Below are 16400 nucleotides of genomic sequence, written 5' to 3'. Positions count from 1 at the left end.
TTCAAACACAAAGTCGGAGGCAAAATCTGACACAATTACTGGGTTTTGTAATTGCCTATCTTATATAGTTTTTTTTTTAAGTAAATTTTATGTGAAAACACAGCTTAAAAGACGTTCATTCCTTGATAATGTATGATTGCCAGGTGCATAGTCCTGAAAAGAACATGTTTCCCCCCCCTTTAAGAACAACATACACTAAAGGGAACAATACGGTCTGTGTTCCAATAAGAGTATAGAAGAATTCAATAAGGAAAAGCTACTGGGTAAGATGAGCACTATAGAGAAACAAACTGGTCCACTTATTAGTCAAGAGACCAAGTGAATCCCTTTAAAGTCTCTAGATTTAGCAGAGGGAACAAAATCTCATGCTTTCTAAATTTGTTTCACAAATTTATTACTTTCTCTCAGGACACATTGATTTTCAGTTGACTTATACCAGGATCTTTAAATCAAATCTAACTTATTGTGTTTTTCTGTCATATCGAAGGCTGAGCAAAACAATAACAGGTGATCATAAGGGAAATTAATCCTCAATGTCATTTTAAAATACAAACATCCTTATAACTCAAAAAGCTGCCCCATCCTTAGTAGCTATTTTGCCATTATATTCTCCCAGAAGAGCAAACAATAACGAAGATAATGTGATAACTTATTAAGGTGATGCCTATGCACACACAAGTAGCTTATGGCTTTTTTTAAACATACACAAACAAATATACATACGGATATTTGGGATAAACATTCTTTACCTTCTTCAAAGTATTAATATGTATGCATGTGTATATGGATATATAGGTAATAGATTATTTGTAAATTTGTATAAACACACACATATCATAAACAGAAGAGGATAACTATATTTCAAACAGTGAAAAGCCCCATGCCAACTCATGGCGCTCAATTCCTGTTAAGTCTTAAACACAGGTTGACTCACTGTCCACTCTCTTAAAATTGTTGTCACATAACTGCAATAGTGTCACTCAAATCTGATCTGAATAGGAGATTGTACAGGAGGTCAAGATATTAGGGCCAGATGAGGTGATACAATAAAGAAAATTGTTGGAGTCATATAAAGTAACTCCTACTTGAGTTTTGGTGTGATGATGCTGAGGTACAAAAAACTTAACAAATGCCACAAGGGCTATGCAAGACCTAGTAGCACCTCACCTCCCAAGCCCTGAGGAAGAGCAGAGACTTGAGAGTCACACCCTCCACACTTCCCCAATTTCATGTCCCTGTATTCTGGCAGCTTCTCATAATAAAATATAACTTGCATGAAATGTATGTGTTGGCATGCCCATTTTTGTCAACCCTCTGCAGTGTTAATCCACTACTGGGTTCAATTAAGCACACATTGGTTTTAAAAAAAATAACAAAAAAGCATCAGTTCAATAAACCAGCAAGCATTATGTATTTTATGTAAGCCTCTCACATACTTTGTAAATTTAAAGTGTAATTTATATTATATAAAAATGGCAATTTAGTTAAATTCTACCAACTTTTCAGCTAGCCTACCATATTTTTTTTTTCTCTTTCTGACAAGAAATCTGATTCTCCCTGGGGACTAAAGTAAGTTAGGTGGCTAGGATGATAAAACAGTTGAAATCATCCAAATTGTTACTTTTAACAAATGCAATGTTTACATCATCTCAGAAACAGAGCTGAAAGGAAACTGCAGGAGGATGTGAGAAACTCAGTGAGGAAGGTGCCATATCAACTGATATGGGCCAAATATGAGTGCCTCCATCGCAAACGGCTTTGAAAAAGGGGAACCTTGGCTTTAGATTGGCTACAGACCTGAACCTTGAGAGACAGTTGGAACCCAGGAGGTGAAGTAAAAGGTAAAAAAGAGAGTCTGAGCAAAGGTTTGAAAGAGGAAAAAGAACAGTGATGCATAGAAAATCCAAGAATTTCCAGGCTAATGAGTTTGGATTTTAATGGGAAATGGGAATCCACTGTGAATTTCTATACAGAGGGAAAAACGTGTCATTGTAAATTAATCTGTGAAAGCTTTACAGAATGAAGAGAGGTAAATTTAAGAGGCAAGAAGCTGTTACATTTGTCCAAGTGCAAGGAAAATAAGAGCCTATGGTGAACCATGGCAGCAGAAATGGATATATATCAATGAATGAAAGAATGAAGCACTGTGATTCAGTGTTCATGATTTTACCAGGAGGGCTGTATTCTTAATCCATCCTTCCCATATAACTATAAATAAGAATTTCAATGGGATTTTGGATGGCATGTATCTAATCTGAAGTTCTGACTTGTTGATAAGCATGTCTCAGAGAAACACCCACCGGATTTTATGTTAGAGTAAACTGCTAGAGTTTCATGTTGGACACACATAATATCCCAGGAATACCACTGAGGGGAGACTGGCCTGAGTTCTCTGTGCCTCCTTACATACAAATGGAAAATCCTTACTAAATAATCACTGTATCAGTTAGTGATTGTGTTCAGTTCCTAAAAATCAAGATACAACCAAAATTGGTTTATTCCTCTTAGGTAAAAGAGGTCTTGGTACAGATTTTGCAGTTTTACAATGTCCTGGATTCCCCTGGCCTTTATTCTTCTGTTTCATCATCCTGGCTGCATGGCTTGAATCTTCACGGCTATAAAATATTTACTGCCTCTTTGGGCAGCACATCTATGTTCCAGGCAGAAGGAAGGCACTGCCCTCCTAAATGATCTCCAAAGCCCTTCCCAGTGACTGCTTATGACTCACTGTCTGCCTATCTCCAAGGAAATAGGACAGGAGCATACCCTTCCAGCTGAGTACGCTGCCACTACCACTTCTGTTAGGAAGGCAAAGAGGGGGAATGGCTTTTGGGTGGGTCATTAGTAGTCACTGCCATAATCATGGAAGTTTCTCCCAGCTCTAGAATTTTGTGATTATGACCCCACATAGAATCCATACACAAAGAAATAGCAACTGATAATAACCTGGTGTCATCTTTCAAATATTAGCCTTCTTCATCCTATTGAATTATGGGAAATAAATGTTTTGCTTTAAACTTTACTTCCTCATCCCATCCCCACCGCCCCCCCAAAAAAACCCATGTACCACATTCCACCGCCTGAATTTTTCTTTTTTTTTTTTTTTGCCACTTATGGCAATCAACTCTGCCCACAGATCAGAGATTGCTGCTTCTCTAAACTGTGCTGGACACTGATAGATTATGATACAATACAATCACCTGTGAAGGCTGCCAGGGAATATCCATTGCTTGCATATGGCAAATTTGGAACTAAGTATACAGTTTTTCAGCATTAAAAGCTAATGTCTTATCTTTGAGTTGAAGTCATCTATTTGGGAACTTCGTATTCCTGTCACCTGGATGTCCCTAAGGTCTCCTGACATCTGAAGTCAGTATTTTCTTCACTATTTAATGGGATTACATGACTATCCATCTCATACTATGTGGGAAAACCAGCCTCCCTCACACTACCCCAAATCTATGGAGACTGTCGAAATGTTTACCATCTCCTACTCACTTCTTTGTCTAATATTTTTGCTTTCACTGAATTATCTATGTCCTCTCTGCCTTCTGTACTTCTGTGTCCATTACTGTCTTCCTTTACACCATGTGGACATTGACTATATTCCCCAAATCTCCAAAGCACTACTTACAAAATGCTGTTACTGGTAACCAAAGTTTCCTAATGATTCAAGGTAGCAGAAATTGGAGCATAGTGCAGTACAGGTACCAGCTTAAACTGAACATTAAACAACACCAAACTAAAAATTCATCAGATTTTCCCTAAGGGAAGAGAAACTTCCTTCTGATTGTACACCTTTCTTCCTTGCTTATTACCCACATCTCTTTGGCTCTCCAGACTCCATCTCCCCTCTTTCTCTGCCTCCCTATCTTCTCTACTTTGTTATGCAAAGGAATTTTCTTATACAAAGGAATCTAATAAAGAAAGAAGAAAAGAAAGAGAAAAAAACAACTAGCATGTCCTATATCTTCATATTGAAAGCCTTATGAAGATGCTCTGCTAAGCATCGGACCATTGATTCCAAACTTCTTAATTTCTAATATAAGAAAACAGCAAATATTTTCAAATTATCGGGTTATTTTTTTTTTTAAAAGATTTTATTTATTTATTCATGATAGTCACAGAGAGAGAGAGAGGCAGAGACACAAGCAGAGGGAGAAGCAGGCTCCATGCACCGGGAGCCCGATGTGGGATTCGATCCTAGGTCTCCAGGATCGTGCCCTGGGCCAAAGGCAGGCGCCAAACCGCTGCGCCACCCAGGGATCCCAAATTATCGGGTTATAATTTCCTTTGTATAACCATAATAAAATCAAAGACTCATACAGCATAGCCTAGGACAAACAAGTTCTAAGAACTGTGGATCAACAACAAATATTAATTTTAAAAGCATTATATTTATTTCTGTTGCTCAAAAACCACTATTATGAATCTAACTCATAAATCCATAATACTATATCACTAAACTTCCTCTTTTTCTTCTCTCCAAATCTATTCTACCCAGAGATGTGTTTGGGTCTTTCAAAATTTAAACTCTAAAACCTCTCCTAGAGGCCCCATTCCTGGTAAAATTCCTGGTATTTTCTTTCCCCTTTTCTTTTGTCCTGCTTCTCCAGTTCTGCCTCTCTGGCTCTTCTTCCAAATATGTATCATGGACCCAAAGAAACTGGACAGGGACAAGAGAAGCTGACAACCAGTCTATGCCCTAGCCACCACAGCCTTCTTTGAATTGTTGTCACATATGAAACTCTTGCCTTAGAGCTTTTATTTAGTCCATTTCCCCACCCCTTCTCTCTGTGACTAACACCTCTTTTGAAAGGTCTTAGCTAAGGGTCATCTCCTCAGTGTTCTTCCTACAGGAAGTTTCTCATGCTATTCTCTGCCATAACATCGTGGAGGTAATAGAGGAGTTGTTCATATTACGATCACAATATATATTAAATATATATTTGCTTTCTCAGCTTTCATTTCTCATCCTTAATTTAATATTATATATTAAATTTAAGACTTTTGAGAATTTGAAAGCACAGGAAAAAGAGTCAGATGGATTGCCTGACTGATGTTGAGAGGTCTCTGAGAAAGAGACCTGATGGGACAGTTCTTCTACATGAATAAAGGGAAAAAAAACGAAAAATAATTTTTTAGATGTAAATATGCCTTTCAGTGAGGGTGTTGGGGAGGTGGAAGAGAATATTATGGAGGATTCCCAGCTGATAACCTCTATCACTTCGATGAAGGAGGAAACAAGAATGAGCATCAAAACAGCAAAGCTCTGGGCTTCAGAAGGATGAAGAAGGTCAAAAAGCTGTTGAAACAAATGGAAAAGAAAGTTGATTAGGGACATTCAAAATGGATTTGTAGTGCCATCAAATCAAGTCTTCATTTAGTTACCCATTCAATAAATATGTATTGAGTTCCAACTCAATATCAAATATTGTGCTTGTTTGTAACATCATGAAGACAAATAGGCACCAATGTGTGTAAAATCTCCTGGATCTAAATTAGAAGATGCCAACTGTGTGACATCCATAGTGTCCAAACACCCAGCTGCCTCACTTTGTTCCCCTTGGCTCTGGTCTGAACTGAGGCACAAGTCACTGACTTCCCCTTCCTCAGGGTAAGCTCTTACATTTCATAAAACTATCATGCCAGGATTTATTACATGGAATTCACAAATCCTTCATTGTATGATCCTGTGCTATTTGAAGATTTTGTAAAACATTCCCATTCCTCCTTTATAGACCTACTCCTCTCATCATTTTCATGAGACACAGGGTCTTTATACATATCATCCAAGGAAGAGGAACAACTTAGGTTATCCCATTGTTTTCTAAGAAAGAGAGAGATCAAACTAAACTATAATAGCAATCAATACTCAATTCAAAAAAGTAAAATATAATTACATGTATTATACTTCGGTAGGATTTTTTAAAAATAATACTGATACAGTCTTTCCATAATATGGGCACCACTTTACCTGTTCAATCAATTTCAGCTTTGCTGCAGCCCAGGTTAACTTCTCTCAGACTCCTGAATAAGCCAAACCATTCATATGACTGAGGCCATATGACACAAGCCTGGAATTCCCTCTTCCCTCCTCTTCTCCTTTGCAAAACCTAATTTTTAGTTAGATTTCATCTCAAGCCCTATATTTTTGAGATTCTAAACAATCTAGATTATCTGAGAATCCTAGGATATCTGAAATTGTTTAATATCTCTTTCAATAATTAAATTTTAAATTGATGGTCATGTATTTAAAAGATAAAATCCCACCCCTGCCCCCAAAAATATTAAAACCTGACATAAACAACTAAAATATACAATCCCTTGAAAATGTAAGGCTGCAGTTAACAGTCTGGATAAATAGTCTCAGATTGAGTTTTTAAAAAATGAAATAAAATTCAAAAGACTGAAAGCACCTAAAGTGAAAAAAAGCAGGTATGTGTTTAGATTTTAAGGTTAATAATTAAGTAAATATTAGAATGATATTATTAAGTTAAATAAAAGCTTATGAAAACCTATCAAAAAGGCCACACCAACATTCAGAAATAGCTGGGGCTCTGTTGACTCAGATGGCTTATTCCATCTCTCAGGAATGCAAGTCGCTAATGGCAGCATGAGAGATGAGGTGATCTACCCATAAACACAGGGCTCTGATTCAGCCTGAATGCTAGTGATTTTAATGCCAGACACATCCACTTTCAGCTGGAGGGTATTTGTTGAGAGCTGCCGTGGAGAATGCCCACACTTAGAAAAAATGCACATCCTTAGCAACCACTAATGAATAAAATACAAACCTACTGATCAGCATTTGGAAGTTGCAAAAACCAATATGATCAGGTATTTTGTAGTACTTCCAGGTACACTAAAAAAATCCCAAAAATATAGTAATACAGATTGGATTCAACAGGTGTTACCCAAGGTACCCTTCCTTTGTGATTCTTGGGAATTTTGTCCAAATAAGCTCTAAAAGCATGAATTTTGTTTTTTAAAATTTCTGGGATGTCTTCTTCATGTCATGTGAACAGCATTTAGTATTGGGAATTTCTTTGGGTTGGTATGTTGAAACTATGGCATACCAACTGAAATTTGTCTGTGAAAAGACCTCTTCTGAGAGAGATATACAGGAAAATGAGAAATCGACTACAAGCTGGTATCTTCGCCAACATTTCTGACCACTTCTAGCTGCTTATTCACCCTAGATATTAACCCAAACAACTATTTCATGGAGATAATAGGAACTGATATTGAAAAAAAAAAATCAAGGGAAATCCTGCCATTAAATTGTAATCAGAAGTCCTGGCTGATTTCCATTTCTATCACTTCTACCCATGAGGGGTGGGTAAATCAAGTAACCCACTGGAGTCTCATTTTATGACTGTGAGGCAAGGACTCACATTCTTGCTTTGCTGTAACTTATCTAACGTTTACTGAGTAGTTACTATGCACTAGGGAGAGCAGTAGATGATATGCTAGGTATAGTCCCTATTTTCAGGCAGCTTGTCATTTATTTAGAAAGGAAGATAAACATCCAAATATACAAATAATATGAAGCTACATTTTTTTTAAGTTGTAGTAAAGATAAAGGAAGGGGTACAAATAACAACAACAACAACAACAACAGGAAGATGTAGCTTAAGCCAGGAGAACAAAGAACATCTCCTTAGGGAATGATATTTAAGAAAAAAGGGTGGGAAGGTAGGGGTTGGAGAGAACATTCCAAGACAAAAGGAAAACATGTGCAAAGGCCCCAAGGCAAGGAGGAGTTTGACGTCCAAGAACAGCAAAAGACTCATGTGGCTACACCAAGGGGGAAAGTGGCAGGAGATAAGGCTCATGGTGTTGTTACAAGAATCAAAGAGAAATGTGTGTGAACACGCTTTGCAGAGTACAAAGCCCTGTACCACTGTGAGAATGAACACAGTCATCAGTGTTTTAGGAGTCCTGCCCCGAGCACCAGAAGCAGCGAGCCAAAAAGAAAAAACATTTGAATACAACTTGTACTTCTTATACCTCTCCTAAATTGACTATTTCTCTCATCTTTGCCATCAACCAAGGTGTAAGAAGATTTTCAATTTTCACCACTATTCTAAGTCTTAACATAAGACCTAGTTATCTTTTTCTTCATGTAACCAACTGGGCTCCTTTAAAGCCAGAAGATGAAATTACAGAAGCCCTTTTATGTCTAGGCAATAGAAAGCAGAGGAACTTAAAAAGCCAGGAATCCTTTATATATCCATCTGTTTTAAATAATACCATACAGGGTGCCTGGGTGGCTCAGTCGGTTAAGCATCTATCTGCCTTTGGATCAGGTCATGATCTCAGAGTTCTGGGATCCAGCCCCACATTGGACTCCCTGCTAAGCAGGGAGTATGCTTCTCCCTCTGTCCCTCACCCCACTTGTACTCTCTCTCTCTCTCTCAAATAAATAAATAAAATCTTTAAAAATAATATAAATACCATATATAAAAAACAAATGGAAAAGAGCTGGACATTACTTCTACCCATTGCCTCCAATTCTGCCACTGATTTTCCAGTGGAATTTAAAAAACTGAACATGGGAGGAAGATGGTGGGGCTCAATTCCAATAAACTCACTCATTCATTCATTCATTCATTCATTCATTCATTCATTCATTCCATCAGCCAGTATTTACTGAGTATCTACCAATCTCTGTAATATGAAGTATGAGGATTCCAGATACTGATTTTTATCACAGTGATTTAGTTTCGTAATTATCCAGAGAAATGAAGAAGCTGGGGGCAGATTCCTATTTAAATCATGATCTTATCTCCTTTATCTAAATGTACTGTTAATTCAGACGGATGATGCAGATTCCAGCTTCCTGGACAAGGCATCAGAAAGGGATTCTGACAACATGAAGGCTTTGAAACCAAGCGTCAAGAATGGAATGGGGAGGTGGGGAAGGAGGGTTGCGGGGAGGAGAAGCCAGAGGGGAGCAACAGGACTCTAGTGTGGGGATGGGAGGAGGTAGAGACTGAGGTGCACACAGGGTATACTGATAGCAGTGTACGTGGACAGTGTGCTTGAATGTGAGCTCACTTCTCTTCTCCGAAGAGTGTATCAGGAGACAGCTTTGCTTGGAAGAGATTCTTAAACCAAAGTCATCAATAAAGCTTGTGCCTACTTCAGTAAGTGCTGTCTCCAGACCATTTTGTCTTTTGTCTCCCATACACTGAATACCTTGGGAAAACCGGGCTGACAGTGATGCATAATAAGATATCAGGCAATTGCTGCAATGAGAAACAGAACGAAAGGATTGTTTCTGCAAAGTTCCACATTAAGAAAGGATACAGAATGAAGTAGAAAGGAATTACCATTAATGTGGTTGAGGGAAATTGGAAACGAAGTACAGGTCCTAGAGGATAAACATGAAATCATTTGGGTATGTTTAGCTGTAGATGGTTCATCTGACTTTTAATTGAACTGTCTAGAAACCAACAAGAAGCACAGAGATTTAGAAGAGCTAATATATCACAGAAAAACTCTTCAGAAATTTAGAAGAATCTCTTCCTGCAAGGCATCATGGCACTCAGTGTCTATACATATTTGAGACTAGAATGAACAGGGGGAAGAATTGCTAGATACAGAATTGTGTCTTTTTTGCTTTGTCTTGTTTTGTTTCAGAAAGGAAAACAAACAAGAAGGTGAAACATGGCAACAGGAAAACAATTAAAGAGGAATGTCAAGAGCTATGCTACTTAAAAGTTTGTTCTTAAAAGGGGATAGTCTCATATTCCATACATTATCAGTAAAGAAAATTTAGATATCATAGTGAAATTTTAAAGATACGAGTCTATTGTAAACAAATACCAATTAGTTAAAATACTGTACAGAGCTCCCTTCTCAAATGCAGTAAGAAAAATACAATAAGAAATCTAAAAGAATAACTCTTCCTGATTCCTCCTTTGCTTTGCTGTTTTTGACATATCAATGATCAGTTACTCCCTTTTTAGTTATACAGTCACTGTAAATAGTGCTGAGAGCCCTTACAGAGCTCCACTACAGCCATTTCACTCTCTGTTCCAAATTACAATTTGACTCTTCCATGTTTAAAAAATTAGGTTAAATGTTCCCTGAAAACAACCACTACCGCATTACTACCATAACCACCACGGGTGCCAAAAATGCTTTCAATAAAATTTACCAAGTCAGTGTTAAAATGAGATTAAATCAATGTGAAAGACCCAAGTCCTTGCCACTGTAAGGGAACTGACACTGTCAGTCTCCTTTGGACACACATTAAATATTTATCTAATTGGAAAAGCCAACTGTTAGGGAAAAAAGGTCCATTTGTAGAAGTAGCAAAATTTAAAAGGGCAAACTGCTTCATATTTAAACACTCATTTTTATCTTACCAGCTAACAGACTTGAGAAATCACTGTCAGGCATATCTATAAAGCAATTTCAAGTGCTAGTACTAGGTTGTGGATAGAAGAAAAATCACTTACAAACATATATAAAAGGTGCCCTTATATAAAACCTGTAATAGGTGTACAACTTTGCTAAAGGTATCTACCCTATTGATTAGATATATTTAGAGCACAGAAAGCTATTGTGTGACAATTACCCCACAATCTTTGAATTGCTTATGCAACTCAATATCATAACCGAAACAAAGTTTTTTTTTTTTTTTTTTTAATTAAGTAGCAACTTATTAATGATGGAACATAATCCTGGCTCTCTCATCAAAACCTACCTTCTCTAATCAAAAGGCTCATAACCACTCCCCAGTTCCGGGCTTTATTCTCTCTGATTCAATCTAAACCAATCTCTCAATTGATCTCTTTCCTTTAATCCATCCTCCACACTGTCAGGATACCTATCTTCCTAAAAAACAAATTTAAGAATTTTGTTCTTTCCTATTCATAGTAGAGCAGAAAAACCAACCCCTCAGCATAACATTCCTACTACAAATCTGTCCCAACCTGCCTCATCCTCCCACTACCATTTCTTGTCTCTTGACATTCAACCCTCTTAAACACTGACTTCATACTTCTAAATGCTCACACCTTTGCTCCTGCCTTCCCTCTGCCTGTAACCCTCTTCTCCTCACCTGCACCTGTCAAAACCCTACTGTAGGCACAAAATCTTTGAACCACCTCTCCCAGCCTCAAAACCTTTAAAATGCCATTCTCTTTTGCATACTTTGTCTTGATATGAGGTTTTATAGCTGTTGGGGGATGTGCCAGGTAAACTTTTATTCTCAGCATGCCATATAACAAGAAGCCCCAAAGCATCTTCTGCAATCTCATTTAAGATGCATTATGTCGGGTTTTTATATTGCTCTATCTACATTTGTTCCCCGGGGAAACTTTCTGCTCCTTGAGATTTAATTCATCATTTCTGTGTCAACCCCAGTACTTGAAAAAGGTTAAGCACTCAAGAGTCTTTGGACTGTATTGATATACAAACATCTGCATTGGCAGGATGGCCAAATTCAAGCTGATTCATAGTCACAGGAGGTTCTCAATGAACAGTTTTTGAATACTGTCCAATCTAGGCATTTTAAACTTTTTTTTTTTTTTTTTTAGTAGAGCAATCCTGTTTTCAACAAGGATTTTATTTGAAAGCCTAAGATGTAGAGCAGATAAACTCCATTCATGTTAAAACTTGAAGGAACCTATCCACATGCTTCCTACTCCCATCCCCAGCCATTAAAGGGAATCTGAAGAACACAGCTTAAAATTTACTTCACAGAAGTTAAAAAAATATATATAGAGGAAGAAGATATTCACCCCAAATTCTAATACCTTAAAACCCTTTTTAAATTTTATCTGAAACAGACATTTCTTATCTATAAATTGTCAAGTAAAATGAATTGTTAGAATAGGAAAATTATTTTACAGCATTTCGTGAATGATTACATGGTTTCTAGTAACAGCCAGTCTTTAATATTCCTATTTTAAAAATTATTCTATAAAGTGATCTGCGTAAAGGCAATGTGCTGCAGTGTTTTCATGCTCAGCTCTAGAGTCAGGTTCACTTTCAGCTACGTCACTTACTAGCTGTAGGACAAATTACTCAAGCTCATTTCTTTTTAGGATTTCCTCATTTATAAAATGCAGAAGGAAAAAAAAAAACAGTACCTATTTCACAGGGTTTTGGTAAATAGTCAATAAAGTAATACAAGTATGAGCTTAGAACAGCTACCACATAGAGTAAATGTCCAGTTAGTACACTGGAGTTTGTTAAGACCCATGATGAGAAAAGCAAATAAAGAGTATCAAGGGTGTCATTGGCTAGATTCAGTGTTTTACAGATGAAAAATTGTGTGCCCACTGAGATTGTAAGTATGTGCAGGTTGCTAAAAGTTTGCATTGTTCATTTTGTTAATCAAAGGACCTTGCCAACTGATTTAGCAATCCTCTTTTCCTTTCCAGTAAAACCCCCAATAATAATACACAATTTCAGTGCATGTAGGTACACATTTATAATGCTTCCAGTTGATAAGTTCTGCTAAGTTAACAACGTAGCTATCCAAATGTTTACTGAATGCTTCTGTTCACCAGCCATCTGGATTTCTGTGAGGGAATATCATTCATCTCCAGGTAAAGCCATTCTGCAGATTCCACAGCAGTGTCTGTGCTGATTCTCAGCACTCCAGAAGCAGTTCCTGGAACTCAGTGGAGCAAATGTCTATTAGAGAAAAGTAGGAATTTCAGAGAAGAGCCCAAAATGGGAAAAAAGAGAAACCTATTCCAAATAGCCTGAAAATAAAACATCCTGCTGATGTTGTCATTGTGAGGACAAATAAGGGTTGTCTCAGAGCTCCCTATTTAATCATTTCACTGGACTGGAAAAGCAAAGTGCAAACCTGGATAATAAAACAAAGGAAAGCTATCAGGTGGTGGTCACAGATTTCAGAAACTGTATTTGACAGTCAGCTGGGCTGTAAAATGCTTCTGCAGAGTTAGTTCATGGACAGTCCTTCCTGCTTCTGATGCCCAGACTCACTGCAGAGGTTCAGCACAGTCCTGGGAATGTGGGAACCGAGCAGGTTGCCTGCCGTGGATACCTCTGTCATACCCAAACAACTGTGAACCAAGCTTGGAATCAGAAAAAGGAAATCTCTCTTCTTGCAAAATTAAGACAGCAAGAGACTCACAGCCGTCAGAGAGTCCCACAAACCAATGGTTCTCAAATTTCAAAATGCAAAGAACTTGCCTTAGAAATTTTAGAAGATTGCTACATGGTAACAATTTTCCCAGTGTAGTAGAAATTTAACCAAGTGACTTGACTGGGCAGAAGACTGAGTAACCCAATGACCTACAAGATGGTGGCTCCCCTACTACTGCCAATACTACAATGTTGGTCTTTTAGCATGAGCTCATTTTCTGGGGTGGGAGTAAAGACAGGGAAGGTCACAAGATGGAGAGAGTGGTCCAAGGTACTCGAGAAGGAATGCAGTAGTGGAATTAGTATATCTCAGCTCCTGATCTTAGCTCTGGAGCATTCTTCCTATTTCTGTCAGACCACACTACCACTTCGGAGCTATGAGAACTGCAGAGAATACAGAAAGTTAGTAGTACCTCAAGGATTTTCCACTTTGGAGGCAGAAGATACTTGAGAGTTATGCTCCCTCACTGGCAGTGGTGGACACCAAATATTTTCAAGTGACTTTGTTGGCGATGCACATTAACAAGGCCACCAGACACAAAGTATGTGAAGAGACACATCCAGGAGCATACTGGAGACACTAGGCTGACATCCTCTGATAGCAATGGGAGCACCAGGCTAGTGACATAAACACCAAGCTACTAACAGACTGTGTGAATGTTAATTATCTCATTTGCATACTTTCATCAATCATGAGAAATAAAACTAGTAAGTACTCTGTTTAAAATTCATCTCACTTGAAGGAAAAGTTTCTCTATCTCAGCAATCTCAGTGTTTGGGCTTTTATCAAAAGTTGGCCTGAGGCCATTGCTAATGGTAGGGATTGTCTCAGGTGCACACTGAACACCTATTCCCATCCCATCTCAAAGTTCTACCTTTTGAGGTAGCCAGAGAGTGCCAAGTTGGACCAACTCATGCTAACTCCCTCCCAGGAGATGACTTCCTATAGAGCTGCTTTAATTTCTCATCCTCAGGTCTCCTTAATATAGACAATGACGACATGTCTACAAAAATGCTGATCACTGACCCTTGTAGAAAAACTTTGCAATAAATTCATTTTAGAGTTTAGAACAATGGCAGGAGATAAGTAAATTTACTGAAAACACCTATGTGTCACATCTTTTTTGGTTTTATTTTATTCTTTGTCAGATGTTCACGAGGAGGAGATAAGTATTGTTATATTCATTTTATAGATACATAGAGAACAGCTCAGGTAAGTTACAATCTGTCTAAAGTAAACTGTGAGTGAAGGGCAGAATGAAGATCAGAATTCACTTTGGTCCATTCTATTCTCCCATTGCCTCTCTCAACAAAAGTTTAATTTCTCCTTTATAGATTAAAAAAAAATGATGGGAACTTACTGCAATTCCCTTCTAGAAAATTCTTCTAGGATATTCATTGCTCAAATGCCATACCTCCTGGGTTCTTTTTTTTTTTTTTTCTTAAGATTTTATTTTTTCATGAGAGACACACAGAGAGAGAGACTTCGGCAGAGGGAGAAGCAGGCTCCCTGTGGGAAGCCTGATGCAGGACTCATCCCAGGGTGACAACCTGAGCCAGTGGCAGACCCTCTACCACTGAGCCACCCAGGTGCCTCACTCTTGGGTTCTAATATTGTCTAATCTTATTTTAGCTTTTTTTAAAGTAGGCTCCATGCCCAGTGTGGAGCCCGATGCAGGGCTTGAGCTTACAACACTGAAATCAAGACCTGAGCCAAGATCAAGAGTTGGACACTTAACCCACTGAGTCACCTAGGTGTCCCTATTTAATACTATTTTATTAGTAAAATGTTCTTGTAGCTTTTCACACATAGGTACCAAAATCCTCTGGAAATTAGGGGGACATAAATAATCAACAATTTAGGAAGCACTAATTCAGGCACTTTATTTTTTTTAAGACACTTTATTTTTTAACCACATGCTTCAAACTACAAGGTAGGAGCTTTATCTATAATAGATAGTCTGTAAAGTCACTTTAACATTGGAATTCTTGATATACCTTTTACCCTTGCCATGTTTGCCCATATTTACTAAGAATGATACTACATATGTAACTTAGTGCAGCATTTTTTAAAAATCTGGAGGAATAAGCAGACATGGAGACCAGTCAGAAGTCACCTCAAACCCATACATGCTTATTCACAAAAATTTACCCAGAAATCCTGCTTGGTGCCTTAGCTAACAGGCAGCTATCCTTGAGGAAGAGAAAATAGAATGTTTTTCACCAGATAGCAATTTTCATTGCATCATATTCTGAAATAGGGCCACGTACAATACAAAGGACACCTGCATTGGCAGTTGTGAAACACGCAGAATTTTGTAGGCAGTCATTGGGAGTTCTGTGCCACAGGAACATAGCTGAGTAATGGACAATGCCAGAGGTATTCAGCCTTGACACTTGCTTAGCTGCTTAATGAGGTCATGAACAGTTATGTTAGCCTGTTGATAAAGCTGGACAAACCAGTCTTAAACACCAAAGAAATACAATCTAGGAATTTGGACTTAGTGATCATTGAATATTAGTTGCTGCCTATAAAAACTGAGTCACCCTGAAAAGATGTCCAAAGAGTACACTAAGGGGAGCTTAAACAAGAAATGCCATAAAAAGTTTGGCAAGATTCATCTGACCCAGAGACTACAGCCTAATTACGCGTGTTAAAGAGATTTCATCAACATCCATAAGGATTAGTTGTTCTAATATCTACAAAGGCTGAGATGACATTTTGAGAACTACCTTTGTAGGGGAAGGGCTCCATGTGTAAGACTTATGTAAAGTGGGTGTTATCCAAAACCATCTTTTTTAGGAGACAAAGTAGGACAATGTTTTTTTTTTTTTTTTTTCATGAACTCTTCAAAGTAGAAATAGGATCCTCTGATTGAAATAAACTTTAATATCTGAAAGTCTTGGTATTTTAAAAACCAAATTACATCTCAGTCTAATATAAGGAATTGATTTTAAAAACAATATACAAACAATTCCTTTAATGATACAGGTTATTATTTGGTATAGGTTAAGTATGAAATAAATTATTTTTTATTTCTGAATTTTAAGTATGCATGTATCCCTTTCTTTTCTTTTTTTAATTTAAAGATTTTATTTATTTATTTTAGAGAGACAGAAAAAGAGAATGTGTGCAAGTAGCAGGAGGGAGAGACAGCAGATTCTGTGCTAAGTGCAGAGCCCAAGAGGAGGCATGGTACCAGGACCCTGAAATCATGACCTGAGCTGAAATCAAGAGTAGGATGCCTGTCCCACTGAGC

This window comes from Canis lupus, chromosome 36 (assembly GCF_048164855.1).
Source record: "Canis lupus baileyi chromosome 36, mCanLup2.hap1, whole genome shotgun sequence".
NCBI lineage: Eukaryota > Metazoa > Chordata > Mammalia > Carnivora > Canidae > Canis > Canis lupus.
This window is presented reverse-complemented; position numbering follows the sequence as displayed.